At 40.0% G+C, this 22,593-nt stretch overlaps 1 protein-coding gene across 1 annotated transcript in view; it reads right to left on the reverse strand.

Annotated features, from left to right (window-relative positions):
- The window catches only part of PXDNL (peroxidasin like), a 348,918-nt gene that overhangs the window by 323,523 nt on the left and 2,802 nt on the right, over positions 1–22,593 (reverse strand). The window contains exon 2 of the mRNA XM_024929820.5: positions 930–1,001. The gene's annotated coding sequence lies outside the window, so the exon portion shown is untranslated. The remainder of the gene's footprint in view (positions 1–929; positions 1,002–22,593) is intronic.

The raw sequence follows: 22,593 nt of genomic DNA on the forward strand, positions 1-22,593 counted from the left end.
TGGTGAGTTCAGCCAAGTTGATAAAATTGCTAACTCTAACATGAGAATATTATGACAAGAAGACAAACACACCCACATGGGTCTAGCCTCACTGAAGATTCTTAACTTTCAGTGTGTTCACTCAGTGGATTAATCTAAATGCAGCATAGGAAGATTTTACATATTGAACCTCCGGTCATCATCTCTCATAGGTCTCTTCTCCTTATAGCACTTACTATACATAGGAATTTTTTCTATTACAGACATATTACAGTTGGGTGTTGGCTACCTGACTGCCCCACAATGTCAGACCATCAGTTCTATCATAGCAGGGGCATGTGCATTCGGATCCAAACGCAAAACCAGCCAACTGGTAGCCCACAATAGATAATAGATACTGTTGAGTGAATAAAATAAATGCCTTTAAACTTGGAGACATTTATCAGCGCTTAGCCATAAAGTTGTCATTTTTTTCTCTACATGATATGTTTTCATTTAAGACTATCATAAAACAGCATCTCTACATGATTCTAAAGCTATTCTTTGTTTTAGAGTATCACAAATAAGAAGGCCTAGTAGCATACTGAGTAGAGCATGGGCTTTGCAGTTAGGAAGTTGTGAATTTTAATTTCATTTCTATTGCTTTCTTGCCGTGGGACTCATAGACCAGTTACTTAACCCCTCCTTCTCTCTATTTCTTCTTCTCATGAAGCTTTTCTAAACCAATAGAATACAAATAAATTGGATAAATAAGAATCTCTTCCATGTTCAAAAGGTTATAAAAACATAGGCAGTGTAAAGAAGCAGTAGAATTTTCCCAGTTATAAGACATCTACAAGGTGTCATTCTTCTGCTAGCTGTTCTTGACACTCAGAATGACTTTCACGGTAAATTGCCATCCAACCAGCATATAATTTTAGGAACCTTACAGATAAGCAATAAGTACTCACAGTGTGTTCAAATTCTTGAGTTTCTTGAAGGCGCTCCCTGGAATTTCTCTTATTCTGTTAAACCTCAAGTCTCTGGGAACATAAAAAGGTGAAGAACAATTATAATATGTTGACTGCATTCTGCCATTATTTCCAGAAGCTTGAAGGCTAAGTCTCCTTTTATGATCAAACATACAGTACTAAAGGACTAAATATAATTAAGACAGAACTAATGCACATCATACACTAATCATTAGGGAGGTGCACTGTTTACAGCAAATTTTGCATCTCTGGGGACATATGCTTGTCACAGGATGCCAGACAAATGTGGCTATTTATAGAGTTCTGCAAAGTGTTAAAGACAGTTACACCATTTATTTTAGGTTTTATTTGTAGGCCAGTAAAACAAATTCTATACATGGCAACATGTCAATTGAGTACATTTAGTTTGGAAAATAATTGATATATTAGATGTCACATATCAACTCAACACCACTGTTTGAATTTAGCAAAAATTATTAATTACTTAATTTTTCTTCACAGTACAGGAATACAATGGCCTTCTACAAAGTATTAAATCAACAGAACAATTAGTTTGAGAGAGACATTACTCCACAACCAACATTCTCTTTCATGAGTCCACATCTTTTTTATTCAGCATGTAAATAATTGAGTGTCAGCTATGTGCCACCTATCATGTTAATTAATAGGGATGCAAAGATAAGCAAGATAGGGTCCCTGCTACTGACTACAGATAGTTCAGTGGGGGGATGTCAAGCAAGTTATTACAGGACTAGGGTGCATAGTGTTTGTGATACAACAGAGGATCAAACAAATGCCATGCACACTTGGAAGACTTAGGGACTGCTCTGCCTAGAGCCCCTCTTTCAGTTGGAGAACGAGGCGCCCCACTCCATGTCATTATGGTAAAGACGTCAAGCAGGGGCCTCTTCCTGCCCAGAACAGGGTGGTTAACTGGGGGCAGCATCTCCACGGGCATGCTGTTTCTTCCATGGGGAACATATGACCCAAGCCAGGCCAGCTGGAGTTGTTTTAAAGCATTGACATGGCTGCTGAATAAAAGTCATGTTCTCTCTCTGGGGTTCAGAGCTCTAAGGAAAATGAACATCTAGGGCCACTACCTCATCTTGTCCACTCAAGAAAGCGCCAGCCTAGGAATAAAGGCCCAGCAGAAACACATAAGGCCAAAATAGCAAATGAAAGAAACAAAGCCCTGGACCCAGGATTGCCTGAGACCAAATTTACTCCTTGACTTTCCAGATCCCTGACACCAGAAGCTGTCGTTTTGATAAACTAATTTGAGCTGAATTTCTCTCTCTAACGCAAGGAGTATAGAAGAAAGATGAAGTTATTTGCTTGGAAATGTTAGGCCCAAGGAGAAGTATATCAGGGAAATTTTATAGGATGCTAGAGTGGCAGTAATAGAATAAAATGAAAACAAAAACTATTTACTTCCCCTCAATTAATTTCTCAAAACAAAACTCTTCACCACCATAAAAAGTTGTTCTATCTTAGAATACTTGACTCACAAAACTTTATAAGAGTACCTTAAAATCTATCATCTATCACTTCATCTTTCTCTAGACTTTGCCAAAATGAGCAAAATTTTATAGGAGCTATTATTTTCAATTAAAATTATTAAATAACTCAGTGACTATACCTCCTCGCTAAATGGAATGCACTGTTTATACACCACCCATTGCTCTTTGGTATGTCTAGACTATATCAGTAAAAGAAACTGTAAGCTATATGAGATCCTCCCTATAAACATATAAGACATTAAGTTATGTAGACCCGAATACCCTGGAAACCACTGGTTTCTCTTAAAAACAGAAGCTAAAAATTAACAGTTAGAGAAAGGGCTCTCCTCTTGCATTAAACAATAATCCTAATAATTCTCCCAAAATGAGATTCCAACAATACAACAAGGAAGCAAATATAAAAAGATAAACCATTTTCCTTATTTTCGGCTTTGAAATTTCTGAAAAATTCAGAAAAGTACAAATGAGAAAATAATAATCCTTACTGTCTACATCCAGAGTTAACTACTATTAATATTTATACCTTGATACAGTTGCTTCTACTCATAATTTCACGTGTGTATGTTTACTACACAAATTATATATAAAAACACATTGTAGATAAAATGAACATCTTTTAAGCACCATCTTAATTTTAGCTTTGCCTCCCACTCCAGATGTAACCACTCATGTATTTGATGCTCCTCTTCAGACATAACATTTCTATATATGTGGATAAATATAAGATGAAATGTAAACACATGCAGATACTCCTTGACTTATGATGGCGTTATGTCCTTATAAATCCACTGTAAGTTGAAAACATTGTAAGTCAAAAATGCATTTAATACAACTGAACTACCAACATCATAGCTTAGCCTAGCCCACCTTAAACACGCTCAGAACACTTGCATTAGCCTGCAGTGGGGCAAAATTATCTAACACACTCCTTATTTTATAATAAATGTTGACTATCTCATGCAATTTACTCACTATTGTACATTACATCAAAATTGTAACCATTTCACAACATGGTAAAGTCAAAAATCGTAAGTTGCACCATTGTAAGTCAACAATTGTCTACATATGAAAATAAACCTAATATATAGGCAAATTTAAAATATTTTGTGCTTTTAAATTTACAAAAAAGCTATCAAATGTTATATGGTTGTTAAAACTTCCCTTTTACCTTCCACTACATATTTTCTATGTTGTTCCTTGTCTACACATAAAGGACTAGGTATTTTTGTCTAACTTCTCCACAGTACTCCACAGTGCAGACAGACCACACCGTTCCTTTATAGATTCCTTTACTGACAGACAGTTTGGTTGTTTCCAAATTTTTGCAACATTATTTACTAACAATATTGCAATAAATATGCATGCATGTCTCCTTGTACACTTGGAAAAATGTTTGCCTATGCTAAATATTTGGAATTGGGATTGCTAGATTATAGGGTAGGTACATTTTCAGTTGTACAAAATGATGCCATTGCAAATTTATTTTCAGCTACATACAATATAATGGTAATTTAACTGAAAATAATGTGAAAAGATGCTTGAACTCATCACCAAATTATAGATTTAAACTTATCACTGGATTGATTTGAAAGCCAAGGTGCTATATGTATCTATTATCAGAATTCCCTTCTTGTTTTTCTCCACAAGTAAGCAGACATAAGCTCTTCTGCCATAAAGACAGTCTTGCTTGTAAGCTGGTGCCATAGAAAGGTCTCCAGGGTACCCAGGCTCAGTGGACTGTAAGACTCTGCCCACTGACTTTGGCCACACCCTATTCTCACCAGTGAGGCATGCTCAGGGACTCACTCTCTTCCTGAGAAGCAGAGTGTGGGCTGGGCTGGGTGCAGTAGCTCATGCCTGTAATCCCAGCACTTTGGGAGACTGAGGCAGGAGGACCCTTGAGCACAGGAGTTCGAGACCAGCCTGGGCAACATGACAAGACCCATCTCTACAAAAAATACAAAAATTAGCCAGGCATGGTGGTACACACCTGTGGTTGTAGCTACTCAGGAGGTTGAGGTGGCAAGATCGCTTGGGCCCAGGAGGTAAAAGCTATAATGAGCCGTGATCACACCACTGCACTCCAACCTGGGCCACAGAGTAAGACCCCGTCTCAAGAAAAAGAAAAAAAAAAAGAAAAAGAAAGAAAAAAGAAAAAAAAGTCTGGTTGGACACCCAAAGATTTTCTCGAGATTGACTTAAACTCCAATAAGTCATATTCAAATATACCAAAATGAATATGTTAGCACTTGATCCTCTTTGGCTAGTACATTCTGGCACATAAATTTTTATAGGTAAGTAAATTATAAGCTGAAATTCTAGGAAAACATACCCCTTCCTAATTTGAATCCCAGGTCTTTAGGATTGCATACAGGGCCTTGCACAGTGTATTACCTATCGTAGGGTAAGTATATTTCTGAAAATTAGATTATTTAAATTCAAATGGCCACCAAATTTGGATAATGATACTGTGTAAGTATGTACATTTACCCAGAAATACAATTCATTTCCCACGTTATGTGGTTGTTAAAACTTCCCTTTTCCCTTCCACTACATATTTTCTATGTTGTTCCTTGTCTACACATAAAGGACTAGGTATTTTTGTCTAAATTCTCCACAGTACTCCACAGTGCAGACAGACCACACCATTCCTTTATAGATCCCTTTACTGACAGACATTTTGGTTGTTTCCAAATTTTTGCAACATTATTTACTAACAATATTGCAATAAATATGCATGCATGTCTCCTTGTACACTTGAAAAAATGTTTGCCTATGCTAAATATTTTACTCAAGATCGGTCACTAGCAATTTCATTTATATAAAATTTGTCATTCATATAAAACTTCCCTTAGCCTAAAATGTAGCATTGTATTTTTACTCCTTACATAGAGTGGAAATTGAGTTATTATATCTCCTTCATCCCATTGTAATATACATAATATTGATGAAATAATATTTATGATAATAACAACCCTTGTGTAACACAATTTTCATCCCATTCATTGTTCTTTGGAACTCAGTTCAGAAGCAATCCTAGTCATTGTACCAAGATAAAAGTTGGGCACATGGAATTTGCTGGGAGTGGTTAGACAAGTGTGTCTGTCTGTCTCCTCTACTCTCCCCAGCACAAGCTGATGAAGCTGGGGAAGAAATGTTTAATGCTCTTCTGCAGAAGCAATTCGGAATCAACATTTTTAACTAATAAGATGTGAGTTTCTAGCTCAAACTCAATTCAGAAATTCCTGCTGCCAAAAAGAGATGAAAATGACTCCCCGTGGCAGATTGAGGATGAAGAAAAGGGATGGACAGAGAGCAACATGAACTAGCTCCACGCGAACTATCATAGCTCCAAGTCATGTCAGTTGGTTCCCAAGTTAACAATGCACACCAGACTCACCTCACAGCCCATTATGCCTCCTCTCAGTGGGTTACATGGAGTTACACCAAGGGGATGTGCAGAATTGTGCAGAGAAAGACCTAGCAGAGTGATAGAAAAGCCCAGGCCTTGTCTAAAATCCAGAAGTTCCCAGTGGATTTTAGGGCAAATTTTACATTAACAATAAACAAACAGAAATTTAATATAAAGAATACAGTTATCTATGACTGTCCAATTCACAAATTGCAGAATTTATTTATTTATTTATTTATTTATTTATTTATTTATTTATTTATTTATTTATTTTGAGAAGGAGTCTTGCTCTTGTCGCCCAGGCTGGAGCGCAGTGGTGAGATCTTAGCTCACTGCAACCTCCACCTCCGAGTTCAAGCGATTCTCCTGCCTTAGCCCCCTGAGTAGCTGGGATTACAGGCGCCCACCACCACGTCGGGCTAATGTTTGTACTTTTAGTAGAGACAGGGTTTCACCACGTTGGCCAGGCTGGTCTGGAACACCTGATCTCAGGTGATCCGCCCACCTAGGCCTCCCAAAGTGCTGAGATTACAGGCATGAGCCACCGCGCCCAGCCCAGAATTTATTTTAAGATATTAAATAGTGTGCGCAGTACAGATGGTGCAGTCCAGTATAAGTTGTAAGATAAATGTGATCCTTTTGAAATACTATGTGTAGCTGAGACTGAATGCAAAATGTCGTTAAGACATAAAATCAAGTCTGAACTTGAGCCCCTTCCTGAGGAGACCCAGGCCACACAGCTCATCCAGTGAGGTGTGGGGCCTCCTGGTAATCCCTGGGTTGAACACAGTCTCCAGATTTGTTGTGAGTAGATGCCTGGCTATCATAGCTAAGAATCTCATGCTCAGAGAGCAAAACAAATGAGCTGAAACATTCAGAGAGTGCCGTCTTACCAGACTGATTTCTGTTTGCGTGTGGTACTTGTTTCTCTCAAATCCGAGAAATATTCTTTCTGGGAGAAAGCCTGTCTTCCTGAGAAAAAGATCAACCAGATCTGTACCTGAGCCAAAAGCATTCCTATTGAAGGTAAGGATGCAATTAAGTCACTGGAATGGCACAAGCCTGCCACCGCAGAAAGAAAGGCAAGCAGGTTCCTGTCTCCCTGAGCTACCATGAAGGGCAGGAGGGAGAAGGTGATTCCTAAAAGCTGGGCTGTTATTTTATTGGGAGACATGCACTCCTGTGCACTCCTGCCCTGCAGCCCATTTTTGGCATCAGAGTGAGGGCAGACTCTGCTCCCTGTAGCCAGGCCATCAGTCACTCCAATCCGCCCTGCTCCAGCTCCCCGCCACAACCCCTCCCTCAGGCGATGCCCTTTGCGACCGCCCGTCATCCAGCATTTCAGGACGGTGCTGGGACACTGTCGGGACACTGCCGCGCTGCCCGGCCTTGGAGTCAGGGGAAGAATCAAGGAGATTTTTCCACACCTCTCCCTGTTGCTCTAAAACAAGTCTTCTTCATCATTTCATTTGACAGCCCTGTCATTGTAGAAATTGGAAATACATTTTCCAGGCTTGAGACAAGCATCTGGAGGACACCCTCCATCTTGCCTGATTCCCAGTCATGTTCCCAGCTGAGGAAGGCTCCTGAATTTTCTCGAATCTCCAGTGCACTTCCTGCCTCCCAGCTGCCTCAAGGCCAGAGCTTGAGGCCATCTTCCGCTATTGTTTGCTGGCCCAGTGTTAACCTGCTGTGGTGGTTAATTTTAGGGATCAACTTGGCTGGGTGACAGCACCCATGAAACTCAGCTTTTGGCCAAACACCAGTCTAGATTTTGCTCTGAAGGTATTTTTTACAATATTATTAATATTTAAATCAGTGGGCTTTGAGTAAAGCAGATCACGCTCCACAACGTAGTTGGGCCTCATCCAGTCAGTTGAAGGCCTTAAGAGGAAAGCCCCAGGTCCGCTGAGGAAGAGGGAAGCTGCCCCCAGACTGCCTTGGACTTGAGCTGCAACATCAGCTCTTTCCTGGGTCCCCAGCCTGCCGGCTGCCCTGAAGATATCAGAGCAGCCAGCCCCACAATTGTGTGAGCCAATTCCTTAAAATCTCCCTCTCCTTATACACACGCACATCGCCTGCTCCCTGGTGTGCAGCTGTTGGTCTGGCAAAATCTGTAGGGAGACCACAGTGTGAGGAAAGCCAGAAAGGAAGGGCATTCCCTGTGGGAAACTTGTCTGCAGTTAGTGTGGGGCAGGTGGCAGTGGGGTGATTTTTTCTTTCTTTTCTTTTCTTTTTTTTTTTTTGGTACATGTTTGATACTTATCTACAGATCTCCAACAAAGGCTAAAGCAGCACTTATACATAAATAGGAATACTATAAAGGCTTCAAAGAAGACACTCAAACAACTTTGTAAAAGTTCTTCTATCTAGCGTCTTCACTTTGCTCCTCAATGAAATTTCCATCCCACATCTACACTATTTTCCAGAAATCAATTTAATTCCCTCTCAAGCTCATGAATTAGACCAAGGAGAGCTGAGACTTGCTCTGCTAAAGTGCTTGTTCACAAAGTCCCTGGGATCAGAAAATCAATTATAATTGGCCTTCCTTATTTTCGGGTCTGCAGATTCAATGGACTGGAGATCAAAAATATTTGGAAGAAGCAACAAAAAATAAAAATATGACCGGGCGTGGTGGCTCATACTTATAATCCCAGCACTTTGGGAGGCTAAGGCAGGCAGATCACAAGGTCAAGAGTTCGAGACCAGCCTGGCCAATATGGTGAAACCCAGTCTCTACTGAAAATACAAAAATTAGCCGGGCATGGTGGCAGGCCCCTGTAGTCCCAGCTACTTGGGAGGCTGAGGCAGGAGAATCTCTTGAACCCAGGAGGTGGAGTGAGCTGAGATCGTGCCACTGCACTCTAGCCTGGGTGAAAGAGTGAGACTCCATCTCAAAAAATAAAATAAATAAAAAATAATTTTAAAATACAATAATAAAAATACACATTTTAAAAAATAAAGAATCATAACTATTTGCACAGCACTTACCTTGTATTAGTTATAAGCAATCTAGAGATTATTGAAAGTATGGGGGAGAATGTACATAGTTTATAAGCAAATACTACACCATTTTCCATCAGAAACTTGAACAGCTACGGATTTTGATATCCTGGGGGTTCCAGGGACCAATCCCCCTCAGATACCAAAAAAACAGTATACTTTATGAGTCTTACTGTTGAGCACTGTCAGGCACTCATGGGAAGTTAAAATAGGTCAGCAGCAAGGGAGCACACATATGTATAAACATAAAAACTAAGGGGTGCACATTTCATCAGCATCCCAGTTTTTATAAACATCCAGTACTACTTTTATAAACTTGAAAGACTTGATCTTTTTTAAATGAATCTGGCTTGCCAATGAATTGGCCCAGCCTTTGGCTTTACCTAAGAGAAAGCCAAAAGGGAAGTGGAGAGAACAGGAAGGCACTCACATACTCATCCCAGCTGAAGCTCCACACACTGTTTCAAGGCAGATGTTAACATGATGATTTTAGAACTGAAGAAGTTAAGACCCAGAACATCAGATTCCCCTCAAAGCAAAGCCAGTGGACCCGGGAAATGGCCCTCAAGTGTATCTGCTGACACAGCAGGCACTGCCTCCATTGCCCTGCCTGCGCTTAAATGTGTTGCAATTAGTGTTGCACGTTAAATCCCTTCTTTTTCAGGGATTATGTGGTTAGAGCTTACAAACATCCTTTATTTCCTCTAATGAACTGACATTGACCGAGTTAATGGAAGGTGTTAACCAGTTCAAGGCAAGTCAGCGTTGACAGGGGTTTGCGGCCACCTTCTCCAGATCATTAAAAGCATCTGAAAGTAAGGAGAACATTGCAGTTTTGACGGTGGTATCCCTGTATGTGGGAACCCAGAGTAAACTGAGAAAACCTGGACAGAAAGTCCCTTCCAGATTTCTTCATCTGCTACATACCTGGTTCTTCCAGCAGGTGTCACTAAAAGGTAGCCCTCTCTTACAGGTCAGAGAACTGATCAAGAGAGATGAGGGGGCCACGGTGGGTGCTGTAATCCCAGCACTTTGGGAAGCCCAAGACAGGCAGATCACCTGAGATCAGGAGTTCATGACCAGCCTGGCCAACACAGTGAAACCCCGTTTCTACTAAAATATAAACATTAGCCGGACATGGTGGCACACGCCCATGATCCCAGCTACTTGGGAGGCTGAGGCAGGAGAATCACTTGAACCTGGGAAGCGGAGGTTGCAGTGAGTGGAGACTGCACCACTGCACTTCAGCTTGGGCAACAGAGCGAGACTCTGTCTCAAAAAAAAAACAAAAAAGCGAGACAGAGAGAAATGAGGGGGTTTGATCTGTCCTGAACGTTGCAGTGGGAGAAGGACTAGGCTACATCTGAACAGCGTCATTGGGTCACATTCATTGGCGTGTGAAAATAGCTTCCAACTGCAAAGTCTAACTCTGAGGTCATCATATACCATGTTATATAAAGTAATGTCTTTCACTTGGAAACAAGAAGCTCTAAGTGAATTTTTACACAAAACTAAAGCATAACCTCTTGAACTGCTAACTTTGTCATTCTGGAGAAAGTGAGTTTAAAAGTAATAAGATTTAACTTTTCAAATGAATTAACATAATTCACAGTTTTAGGATCATTGTTATATTATGCAATGATTTCCACTGTTTCTGTGCCCCACACTCCATGTTAAATGTGGCTCCTCCAAATGCCCGTGTGCCTGGGAAGACAGACTGGCATTACTGGATCTCACTAGACAATACCAGCCCATTTGCACATGAGCCAATAAACACAGCATGAAGACAGAAAATGATGGTATCGCTGAGATCAGACTTGGCTGTATTTTTATCTGGCATTATATTTACCTTGATAGTCCTTCCTGTCTCCTACTGCTCAGCTGCTGCTTGACTCTGGGGGAGTCAGGCACATCCTCCCAGCCTGGTTCTTGACCATTTATATAGTGACCTGGGACTTGGCAGGAGTGAGATGCGCTCCCAGGTGCCCTGCGGTCCCACTGTGGATGAAGGTGAGCCTGTCTGCATGGCTGTCACCCATCTCCACACCCTGGCCTCCCCCAGCCCTCCCAGGCACACTGAACCTGCTCATCACAGTCTGGTCATACTGTTTTCCAGCTCTATGCAGGTGCACATGTGGTTCCTCTTCCTGGAATGTCCTTGCCTTTCTTCTCTCCTTCCTACATCCGTGGTGAAGTCGAGGGCACCACATCTCCTGGGAGCACCTGCACAGGAGGTCAGGAGAAGCACAGGTGGTGGCAGCTGCCCTGCCAGCTGCACCATCTGCTCGGGTGCCTCTTGCTGCCAATGCCAGGACTGGCTGCCACACTGGAATGTGGATTTCAAATTTACCCTTCCTTTCCTTAGAGAGACGTTCCCTGACAACTGTGCTCTGGGAACCCCTGTGCTCCCCTAAGGCCTTTGCAATGGAGGCAGTTAGCGCAGTGGTTGGGAGTCCAGGCTTCAGCCAGGAAAGCGAACGGGCGGTGGGTCTCCCTGGACACCCCTGAGCCTGGCAGCTTGGACAGGCCCACACTCTCAGGACTCCTCATTATAAAATAAGCATAATGATGCTCAGTACTAAATGTGAGGATTTATCCAGAGCATTTAGAATAGTGGCTAATAAGTGCTTGTAGTCATGACATGACCAATATCAATACAGACATTGCTTTTATAACATTTTAAACACCATGTTGTCATTGTCTCATAACAGTGTCTCTGTTCCCACCCAACACAGCCAAACTGAGAGCTCTTGAAGAGCAGGGAAATGTCTAACTATCTTCCTTATATGCAAAATAAAGCATAAATACTGACACAGAGTATTGAACCAAAATAATAGCAATAATAATATTGCTAGTGAATGAATCACTTACGGCTCATAATTGGCAAAATTCAAAGTATTCTTTCCTTCCAATCCAAAATCAATTAAGGAAAAGAAAAATCCAGTTAACAGAATGTACATTCTTCTACAAGGATAGCCAAGCCGGTCACTGTCACTTGCAGTTCTGTGCAGATCTGCCTGAGTGTTGGGAAATGTGTACTATACACCACAAAAATCAGATCTCCATACACCAACCACTTCATTCCTGTGATGATGTGAGGAAGCTGACAGAGACAGTGGATTTTGCAATAGTCTGGAACTGTCAACTATGTGATGTTCTTTTGGGAAACTATATTTTTCTGTCAAAATTTTAGTGACTTATTTAACATTTTTGCTTTATCTCTTACACCGATATTTGGATACCAATGATAACAACTGAAAAAATATTTAGCAATTTCGTTGCATTTCTTCTTCAACCCACTGCAAGCTAACCTCCTCCTTTACCACTTCATTCAAATCATCCCGGCCTACGTCACCTCTGAATTCTTGATGCATAGTCAGTGAACTGGAGTCATCATTTTACTTGATCTTTCGGTGGCATTTGATCATGTTAGCTCCCTTCCTTTTTAAGCTATCCTTGATCTTCTCCTTTCTCTTTAAACAGTCTGTCTCAGACTCTTTTTCCAGACCATGTTCTTCTGCCTGCCTCTGTATGAGCCCTCTTCCCTCTTCCCTTGACCTTCCTTTAGCAATTCCATCCACTGTTTGGTTTCCATGCAGCTATACATAAGTAAGTAAGCAGAAAGTATATGCATGAGGAAGCATAAGTGTGTGTCTATACTTAGGGAGATACATATACAAATATACATGCATATATCCATATACATACACATAAACCAAATGTTTCCCTTTCTCTTAGATATTGACCATGCCCTTCATACTTGATATTCATCTACCCATTTGACCTCTCTAATAAATGGGTGTACCAAAGATACCTGTCAACTTTACCCAAAGTCTTAAAAAATCCTTCTCTTCTATTTTTCTATTCTCAGCCCAGACACAAAATCAGAGTCCTAGGAGCCACCCATTCTTTCCCACCCTACACATCCATGCAGCTACCAAGTCCTCAGCACCTCCCAAGTCAAGTCCCATGCCTGCATCATCACTGTCCTGATGGGCCATTCTCCTGCATTCTATATGCCCCTCTTGCATGCAGCTGTGGGGGATTTTTGTAGGAAAGCAAACTATGTTGGTTTTTCTGTCAATTTATTTTAATTCTCCCAGTTTAAAATCCTTCCAGGCATGGCTGTCCATCACCAGCAGAGCCCAGCCATAGCTGCCTGTGTGTTCTGAGACCCACCCCGATTTTCTGTTTCCCTCCCTTAGGCTTGCCTCTGACACCCTGTGCATGAGCCCAGCCCAGTGCTTCCCACCCTAGCACACTGCAGGACATGTCATACTCATCATCATCCCACCCAATTTCTTTCTAGAATTCCTTCTCACCATCCAATCCTAGAAAATACCCATTTGTCTTCAAAAATTCTGCTCAATCATGATCTCTTCCATAAAGCCTTGAATCTGATAAGAAAGCCTGAATATGCCCCGGGTGTGATAGCCCCTCCCTTGGCTACTATTCTGTAAGTGCCCCGACAGCCCACAGCTTCTGTGCCGCACAGAGCATGGCCCCAAGTCACTGTGTTCATTCAACAAAAAGATGAATTAATGAATGTTTTACACTTCTTGCAGTTCCAACAAAATGTACCTTTTCCAAAAACAGTGTGCTTTTCTTTCTCAACCCTCCATGTTAGCTTTACACGTGGTATAAACTACTAACTTTACACGTGGTGAAAATTGCACAAAATGTATTTATCTACTACTTACGCAAAAATGGTTGCCCTCTTTTCTTCACCAATTTGATATTTTTCATGGCTGGTTTACTGCAACAGTATTTTTGTGCTGTAATTTTCCCTACAGTGAGATCAGCAATAACTTCTCATCCAAAGAGCTATGGATGCCAAATACATAAATATCTACAACCTCACTACACTATAGAACTAGATAGCAACCCAGAGAAATCAATGTGCCAAGAATGTGACCACAAGAGCTAAGGGCTATTCACAGCAGAACTGTTTGGAAGTACAGCTTCAGTTCTTCTTGCTAAAAACACACAAGGAGGGGGTTGCTTTTTCTAAATCTGTTTGCACTAGAGGCATGCTTAGAATTAGCCTCTAGTATATGATTACATCACGTTTGCTCATTCCATGGCAAAAACCTTTTGTTTTAAAGGTCAGAAATGAGTTTTCACAAATCTGCTTCCATCTGCATTCCATGCCTGAAAATCATTCTGTGTGAAATGTCAGCTGACCCTGAACTCGCCTGCAACATAGCTGAACACTGGGTGAGGAGGCACCGGACTCACAATTTCTGATGTTACAGGTGAGGAATTCTTGTACCAACACCAGAATTTACCACCAATGTAGCCACTTAAAAGAAGAGCCGACCAGCTGGGTATTTTGATGAATGTTATTCTTCCTCTTCCGCAAGTTTTTACCATAATACAAGGCTTCCTTCTCGCTCTCTTTTTTTTTTTTTTTTTTTTTTTTGAGACAGAGTCTCACTCTGTTGCCCAGGCTGCATGCAGTGGCGCTATCTCAGCTCACTGCATCCTCTGCTTCCTGGGTTCAAGCAATTCTCCTGCCTCAGCCTCCTGAGTAGCTGGAACTACAGGCGAGCACCACCACACCTGGCTAATTTCTATATTTTTAGTAGAGATGGTGTTTCACCATGCTGACCAGGCTGGTCTCGAACCCCTGACCTCAAGTGATCCAGCTGCCTCGGCCTCCCAAAGTCCTGGGATTACAAGAGTGAGCCACCATGCCTGGCCACCAGGCTTATTTCTGACAGGACCATGGTAATAAGACAAAAGGCTAAAAGGAGAAAAGCACTCTTACGAGAAGGATTTTGCTTAACCTATGGTTTCAGCAGGGTCTACAACATGTCTGTACAAATGTATATGACTGCTGGTGCTGTATTTCAGTTCAGAGGATCCAATCATAATTCATATCACAGAATATTCTCCATATCCCATTTACATACACAATTCTGGCATCATTATCAATATTACTAAAAATTCCAATAGTATATTAAACAATATCATCTTCTTTTCAAAAAATTATTCTTCCTTTAGGTGATATGTGTGGTAAACACTTTAACATATTTTTGTCAATTATTCCAGAAATTTATAGAAATATTAGGTAGTCAGAAGGTCCATAAACTTTTAAATGTTCTTGCATATAATAACTGATCAATAACCATTTGTTGACAAATGATAGATGGATGGATGGGTGGACAAGTATATGGATGGATGGATGTAGGCTCTTTGGAGAAAATAAATATTAATTAAAATAAGTATTATTAAAAATAACACAGTAGCTTGCATACTGAAGTCACTCAGATATTCTATGATAAATAAATCAATGAATTAATGAATAATAATGAATGAATATATTAAAATGTCAACTTATTTTCTTTCAGGTGAACTAAAAACAATTATTTCAACATTATGCTGAAAGAAATTTTGTTAATCGAGTATTTTGATTCAGATTTTTTAAATGAGGAAACTTAATGTAGAAAAGTTCACGGAATTAACTAGGATCAAAAAGAGAACTAGACTTTAAGTCTTCTGACTTTGATTAAAGTGATATTCCATTAGAGCACATTATTTACTTCTAGTAACTAAAAAGAAAAAACTTCTGTTATGACCTACTTTCAGAATGTATTATAATGAGTGAAGGAATACTGTACAATTCATTGTAGTTTCTAGTCAGCAGTTTTATTGTGTGACTGGAATGATGGAATAATTATAATTGCTTACTTAGGTTTTGGAAACATTTCCAACCTCCCAGCCAATTTGTAATTTAAAGCATCCTTTAGTCTCTTAAGAGATGGTTGGTTGGTCAGACTTTGGAGGGGTAATTTCAGGGTTTCATATGGGCTGTAGATTGGCAGGAATTTACCACATATATGGGCATACACATACACACAACACACAGTCCAAAAGTTAGATGGAATTCCTGATTTAATTAGCCAAGGATTAGAAAATGACTATCAAAAGCAAAATGTCCATGCTGGGCAGAATTAAATTTAGCTGAGCTTCCCTGACCCCTGGAATCCAAAACAAAGACATGCTAATCTAATGGATGGGATTTCTTAACCATTTATAAAATTGTACTTTTTCACACACGTTTAAAAAAATAACTCCATGAATACCTTAAGAATATAAATATACTCTATCTTTTCATATGTTCACTAATTCAACAAATTGTGAACCATGAAGTAATACCATTATGAAGATTTCTTGCTTCAGGCTGAGCACGGTGGCTCATGCCTGTAATCTCAGTACTTTGGGAGGCCAAGGCAGGCAGATCACTTGAGGTCAAGAGTTCTAGACCAGCCTGGCCAACATGGTGAAACCCCATCTCTACTAAAAATACAAAAATATAGCCGGTTGTGGTGGTGCATGCCTGTAATCCCAGCTACTCGGGCAGCTGAGGCAGGAGAATTGCTTGAACCCAGGAGGCGGAGGTTGCAGTGAGCTGAGATCATGCTTGCACTCCAGCCTGAGCAACAAGAGTGAAATTCCGTCACACACACACACACACACACACACAAAAGATTTCTTGCTTCAGTTGGAAGAATTACATGAAGAGAATACAATCATGCCTGACTTAATGACGGGGATACGTTCATAGATATATGTTGTTCAATGATTTTGTCCTTGCGCAAAGATCATAGAGTGCATTTACACAAACCTACACATGGTAGAGCCTACTACACACACAAACTGTATAGTGTATAGGGTGTACCCTATTGCTCCTAGGCTACACACGTGTACAGCATATTATTGTACTGAATATTGTAGGCAATTGTAATACAATGGTAACTATTTGTGTATCTAAACATAGACAAGGTATACTAAAAATATGATATTATAATCTTATGGGACCACCATCATATGTGGCTCATCATTAACCATAACATCATTATGTGGCACATGACTGTATCTCCAACTTTTTTATTTATCATTTTTAAATTTTTCATTGCTGATAAAATGTGATGCAGTAGAAAGATCACTAGATTTTACAATGAGATTTGTTAACCCACTGCATGACACTGGCAACTCTCTTTAACATCTAGAAACTAATGTGTCCCCCAATGAGGAAAACAGGAACTGTATTTGGCTCTGTACTAAGTGGCACTCCTGGCAAATTTAACAATTACGTATAAAATTATAAAATCACCATTAGTCTGTATTAGCTTAATAATTCTTACCGATATCTTTTCATTGCCATGCATAAAGAAGAATGCCATGACTCAATATTCTATTGAGACATCTTAAGAAACTTCCAAATGAAACAAGACTAAGAAAAATAAGACTTTAAACCAAGTATTGGGTTCAAAGAATATGCAAAATCTTTGTAAAGATCATTTCTGTTAGCCAAGAAACAATTGTTGTGTGACTTGACTTGAACTAGTATGAATTTTGCCGTATATCCTTATTTGGAAGACTTGACTCGAAATAGTATGAATTATGCTGTATATCCTTATTTGGAAGAGATCGACAGATAGAATTCCATTCAATTGTAATTGAAGCTGGTGACTAAAAAGAACCAATGTTTTCGTGGGTACACAAATACACATATTCATGCACAGAGAAAAACAGCAGCTGTGCATGGTACTTGAAATTCATTTGCCCCAAACAAAAATTTTATAGTGTCCTCCTTCTTTGGAATTAGAAGCTACAGTTCAACCTGGGAAGTTTTCTCCTTTTGTGGTCTTCCAGAAATAACAGCAACAGAGACCTCTATAATTTTTCACTTTTTACAAAATCTATTTTAAAAAATAAAGGGTTGAGTTTTCTCCAGAGTAGAAAAAAATTAAACATTCTACCACCACCATCATTTTTCAAATAACCTACTAATTTTATTTTCAGAGTTTACTTACAGTAAACCGGAAGGAAAACCAGAAACTAAGTGGAATTGTTCTTCAGTAGCCCCAGGCCCCTGTCTCTCCAGACTGCTCCCCCAGGACTGTGGCCCCAGACCAGCTCCCAGCAGCCTCTGCCAAACACTTGATCACTTACAGACCTTCATTCCACTCTCCTTTATCCCAAATTGCCCTGAACCTCCATCCTCACTGACTTCATCACGTGTCAGAACACTGCACACTCACTTTCTCTCCATCTCCTCCCTATCTCACACTCACCAGTGTATAGTAGTCATAAACATTTCAGAATTAGACAAATTTGAGTTATTTGAAGAAGGTTGATGAGCGCATATTTTAAATAATGATTACCAAGAATTAGCATGGTTTCACCAAGAATAAATTAACTATTGCAAGTCAAATCATTCTTTATTTTTTTGAGACAGAGTCTCATTTTGTCACCCAGGCTGGAGTGCAGTGGTGCCATCTCAGCTCACCGCAAACTTCCCCTCCCAGGTTCAAGCAATTCTTGTGCCTCAGCCTCCCAAGTAGCTGGGATTACAGGTGCACACCACCACACTCAGCTAATTTTTGTATTTTTAATACAGACAGGTTTCACCATGTTGGCCAGGCTGGTCTCGAACTCCTGACCTCAAGTGATCTGCCTAGCCTCGGCCTCCCAAAGTGCTGGGATTAGAGGCATGAGCCACCGTGCCTGGCTTCAAATCATTCTTTAACAGAGTCTTGGAAACTGACTAATGCAGCAAACATAATAGAAGTGGCTTTAAGTAAATTATCTCACAAGGACCAGGTGGAAATGTTGTCAGAAGTTGGTCCATAGCTGCAGGATGAATGGATTAATTTCACATTAGAAGGAGGTTTCTACAAGACTGCTGGAATCCTATGGCTTCGTCTCTGCCTGGCTCAACATGGTATTAATGAAAAGAAGAATAGTAGAGAAGGAAATGTCAAAATTACAAATAACCTGAAGCTCTTGGGGAAAGGTCATATGTTGCCTATTACAGTCATACTCTAAGTGGTTATTGGAATCATGGCACATTTTAAATATAAAAGAAATATAAAAGAATTAAATGTTCTTTCCAATACAAATAACATATTATATAAGTCTAGGGTGAGGAGAAATAACTTTGGGACTTAATTTATATTATAAATTAGTGCTTTTAAGGACTACATACTAGGTATTCCCTGAGGTTCTATAAACTAAAAACAATTAGTTCTGTGGAAAGCTAGTATTAGCCAGTATTAGTCAATGAAAAGAACTAAGAAAATAGGATACTGTATTATTAGACTATAGAAGAAAATTCACCAATTTTATGAAAATATATTCCTGATTTGCTGTGAAATTCTTTGGTTGTGGGTGAAAGTTACAAGAAAACAGGATTAAATTCGGGAGAAATATATTCAGATGGTGCAATGCAGATAATCCATATTAGAGGAGAAACGATTGAAAAAAATCTGAGGGGTGTTAAATTTTGAAAAGACTTGGGAAATACGCACACACGTTCTTCAAATATTAGAAAGTATAGAAATTCCAAGTTTTACACATGTATGTTTAACTGAACTAAGTGACCAACAAACAGAGAATGATAAATTATGGTTCATCAATATTTAATGATGTGGGGAAATGTTCACGACATAAAATGTAGTTCTGAAAATAGCGTATCAAGCCAGAGTTCAATTACAGTTTCGCAGCTGAATGTGTTTATAAGCACATATAGGAAAACCTATAAGAAAAGATACTAAATGATAATAGTGACTATTGCTGCAGGGTAGAAATATAGATGAATTTCATTTTCTTTTTTACTCTGTTACATTTTCCAAACTTTACACAATGAACAAATACTTCTTTTATAAGTTCAAACAACATGAGTTACAATAAAAAATATACTTATAGGGTTCCTCCAAAAAGATAAGAAGAAAGATCAGAAGCTGTAGAGAGACAAATTTCAGCTGAATAAACATTTTAAGTTTCTCAATCAGGAAAACGAATGACCTTGAGAAGGAAGCAATGCCCTTGACTATGGGCATTTTGATAAAGACTAAATGATGACCCGACTGGTATAGCATAAAGAAAAATCAATTAACAGATGTTTTTAACTTTTTCAATCCTTTTCATGCAAAGAATCTATAATCCCTTAACTGCGCAAACCAAGATTAGAAACCCAAGAATGCAAAAGCCCTGCCTCTCTACATAGTTTAGTTAAATATGGAGATGATGAACAGAAAAACATCAGGCCTTCAGCAATTTAGACTTAAAAGTTTAGCCTTTTATAGGTTTTTCATGTGGGCATAACTTTTTTCATATGTAATTAAGGCATGCCACCAGGTCACAGATGCCAAATAAAATAAAAATCCCTGAAGACTTAAATAAGAACTTAAGAAGTTATTTTTAAATGCATTGGTTAAAACAATAAGACTAAAAACTTGAAGCTGCATTGAGTGTATGGGCCCTACATGTATTTTCTTGCTTTCGATGGTTTTCAACCATTTAATTTCAGAAATGCCTTTTCATCTCTTTAATACTCGGTGCCTCTGAATTACATACATTTTTCTTCTATTTCCTATCTACTAGGAACAGGATTTAAGTCATTGCCTCTCTTCCTCCAACTATTGCTGAGAAGGCACTCTATTGCATATCCTAAAAAGACAAAAAGATTGCATTGAGGCTTTGTGAATCTGCTCAGTGATGCATGAAACTCAGGCTGACTGGTACTGAGATGGATTCGATGACTCCAGCTGAATAGCCCTGGGAGCTGGAACCTCTCAGCACTCGTTAACTGAAACGTAAAGGAAATAATGGCAAATTGACTGTCTTGAATCGAGCATAAAGGAGAATGCCTGAAATAATTAGATGTCATGACTTTGTAAAGAGAAACTTCTTGCAGATTGCTTCCTTCAGATAACCTTGGACTCAGGAGTTTTGTATTGTTCACTTAACATAAGTGACTATGATTGAGTTATAAGTTCTCTAGGGAAAGCAGCACACTGAAATGGATTATATCATGAGTTTAGCCTGGATGAAAGTCTTTACTCTGAAATTCCAAGTGGCATTGGTGTGGCTATTGGGGCAGCTTGCTGTGCTGAGGAGCATGGACCTGAGCATCAGGGATTTGGCTCCTGGTCCTGCCATACCCATCACGGCAGCAAAAGTGACTACCCCATGGGCGCTGTGCAGCCTTCTTACACTTTGCCATGTTAGACTGGCATGCCGCTCCTATTTTATATAAAATGTAACTGAATATTAACTTGCCCAAACATAAACCAAGCCCGGTTTCAGGTCCAGATTTGTCTCATTCCAAAGTGTTTAGTTAACACTCTGCTACCCTTTGTTAGATGTGGACAAATTACATTATTTCCCCTGGACTTAGATTTCTTAATTCGATGACCTGGAAGGCCTTCTCTAGTAGAAACGGTCCATGAGTCCTTGGGAAACTGAGAACTAACTCTGAGCTATTACCTGCCATTTATTCTATATGGCCCATCATTTGCTACGCACTCTCCTACTTCTTCAATGCACCTGTCCCACACCCTTGGAACTCACTTGCTCTTATAAACCCTAGTCATTTCTCCATTTGGAGCACTGTTGCTCCCCTTTTCGAGGTCTGAATGTCTCCCCTCCAAAATTCAGATGTTGCCAATGCGATAGTATTAAGAGGTGGGGCCTTTAAGACATGATTAGGCCACAGAAGCTCCTCTTTTGTGGATGAGATTAAGGCCCTTATAAAAGAGGCTTCCTGCAGCATTGGATTCACTTGCTTTCCACCTTCTGCAACCTGAGGATACAGCATTCCTTCCCTCCAGAAGACACAGCAACAAGGCACCACCTTGGAATCAGACAGCATCCAAACATACCAGCCCTTTGATCTCAGACTTCCAGAACTGTGAGACATAAATTTCTGTCCTGTAGAAATTGCCCAGGCTCGGCCAGATGTGGTGGCTCACACCTGTAATCCCAGCACTTTGGGAGGCAGAGGCAGGCAGATCATAAGGTCAGGAGTTCAAGACCAGCCTGACCAATATGGTAAAACCCTGTCTGTACTAAAAATACAAAAATTAGCTGGGTGCAGTGGCATGTGCCTGTAGTCCCAGCTACTCGGGAGGCTGAGGCAGGAGAATCACTCAAACCCAGGAGGCAGAGGTTGCAGTGAGCCGAGATCACACCACTGCACTCCAGCCTGGGCGACACAGCAAGGCTCTGTCTCAAAAAAAAAAAAAAAAAAAATTGCCCAGACTCATAATCTGTTATAGCAGCACAGATAGACAAAGACACCCTTCGATGATTTTCCTGCTACAAAGGAGCTCCACTTCAGTCAATATAGAAAGCAGACTTTCTAAAAGTCACGTATATAGATTCATAACCCATTACATCTCTTACAATTCTTATCTGGTCATCCATTGTATAACATTCAATAATCTGTGTTGTTTGGAGCAAGTTACTAACAGCTCTAAGCTTTTGTTCCTCCTTATAACAGGGTTAAGATAATCACATGGAAGAACAGATATAGATGGTAAGTCCTCAGTAAACGTGCCTTATTACTTAGATTGTTGTTGACTCTATTACTGAAGTTGTTATCTTTACCTCCTAAGAATGCTCCACTTGCATCTTCTAAACCCTTTGGTGCCTTCACCTATGCTGGCCATTTGCTCTCTGATGAGTGTCCATTTTCTCTGTGGTTCTCCCAGGATGTATTCACTTTTTTTTTTGAGATGGAATCTTGCTCTGTTACCCAGGTTGGAGTGCAGTAGCATGATTTCGGCTCACCACAACCTCTGCTTGCCAGGTTCAAGCAATTCTCCTGCCTCAGCCTCCTGAGTAGCTAGAATTACAGGCACATGCCACCATGCCCGGCTAATTTTTGTATTTTTAGTAGAGATGGGGTTTCACC

This window comes from Pan paniscus, chromosome 7 (genome assembly GCF_029289425.2).
Source record: "Pan paniscus chromosome 7, NHGRI_mPanPan1-v2.0_pri, whole genome shotgun sequence".
Classification (NCBI taxonomy): domain Eukaryota; kingdom Metazoa; phylum Chordata; class Mammalia; order Primates; family Hominidae; genus Pan; species Pan paniscus.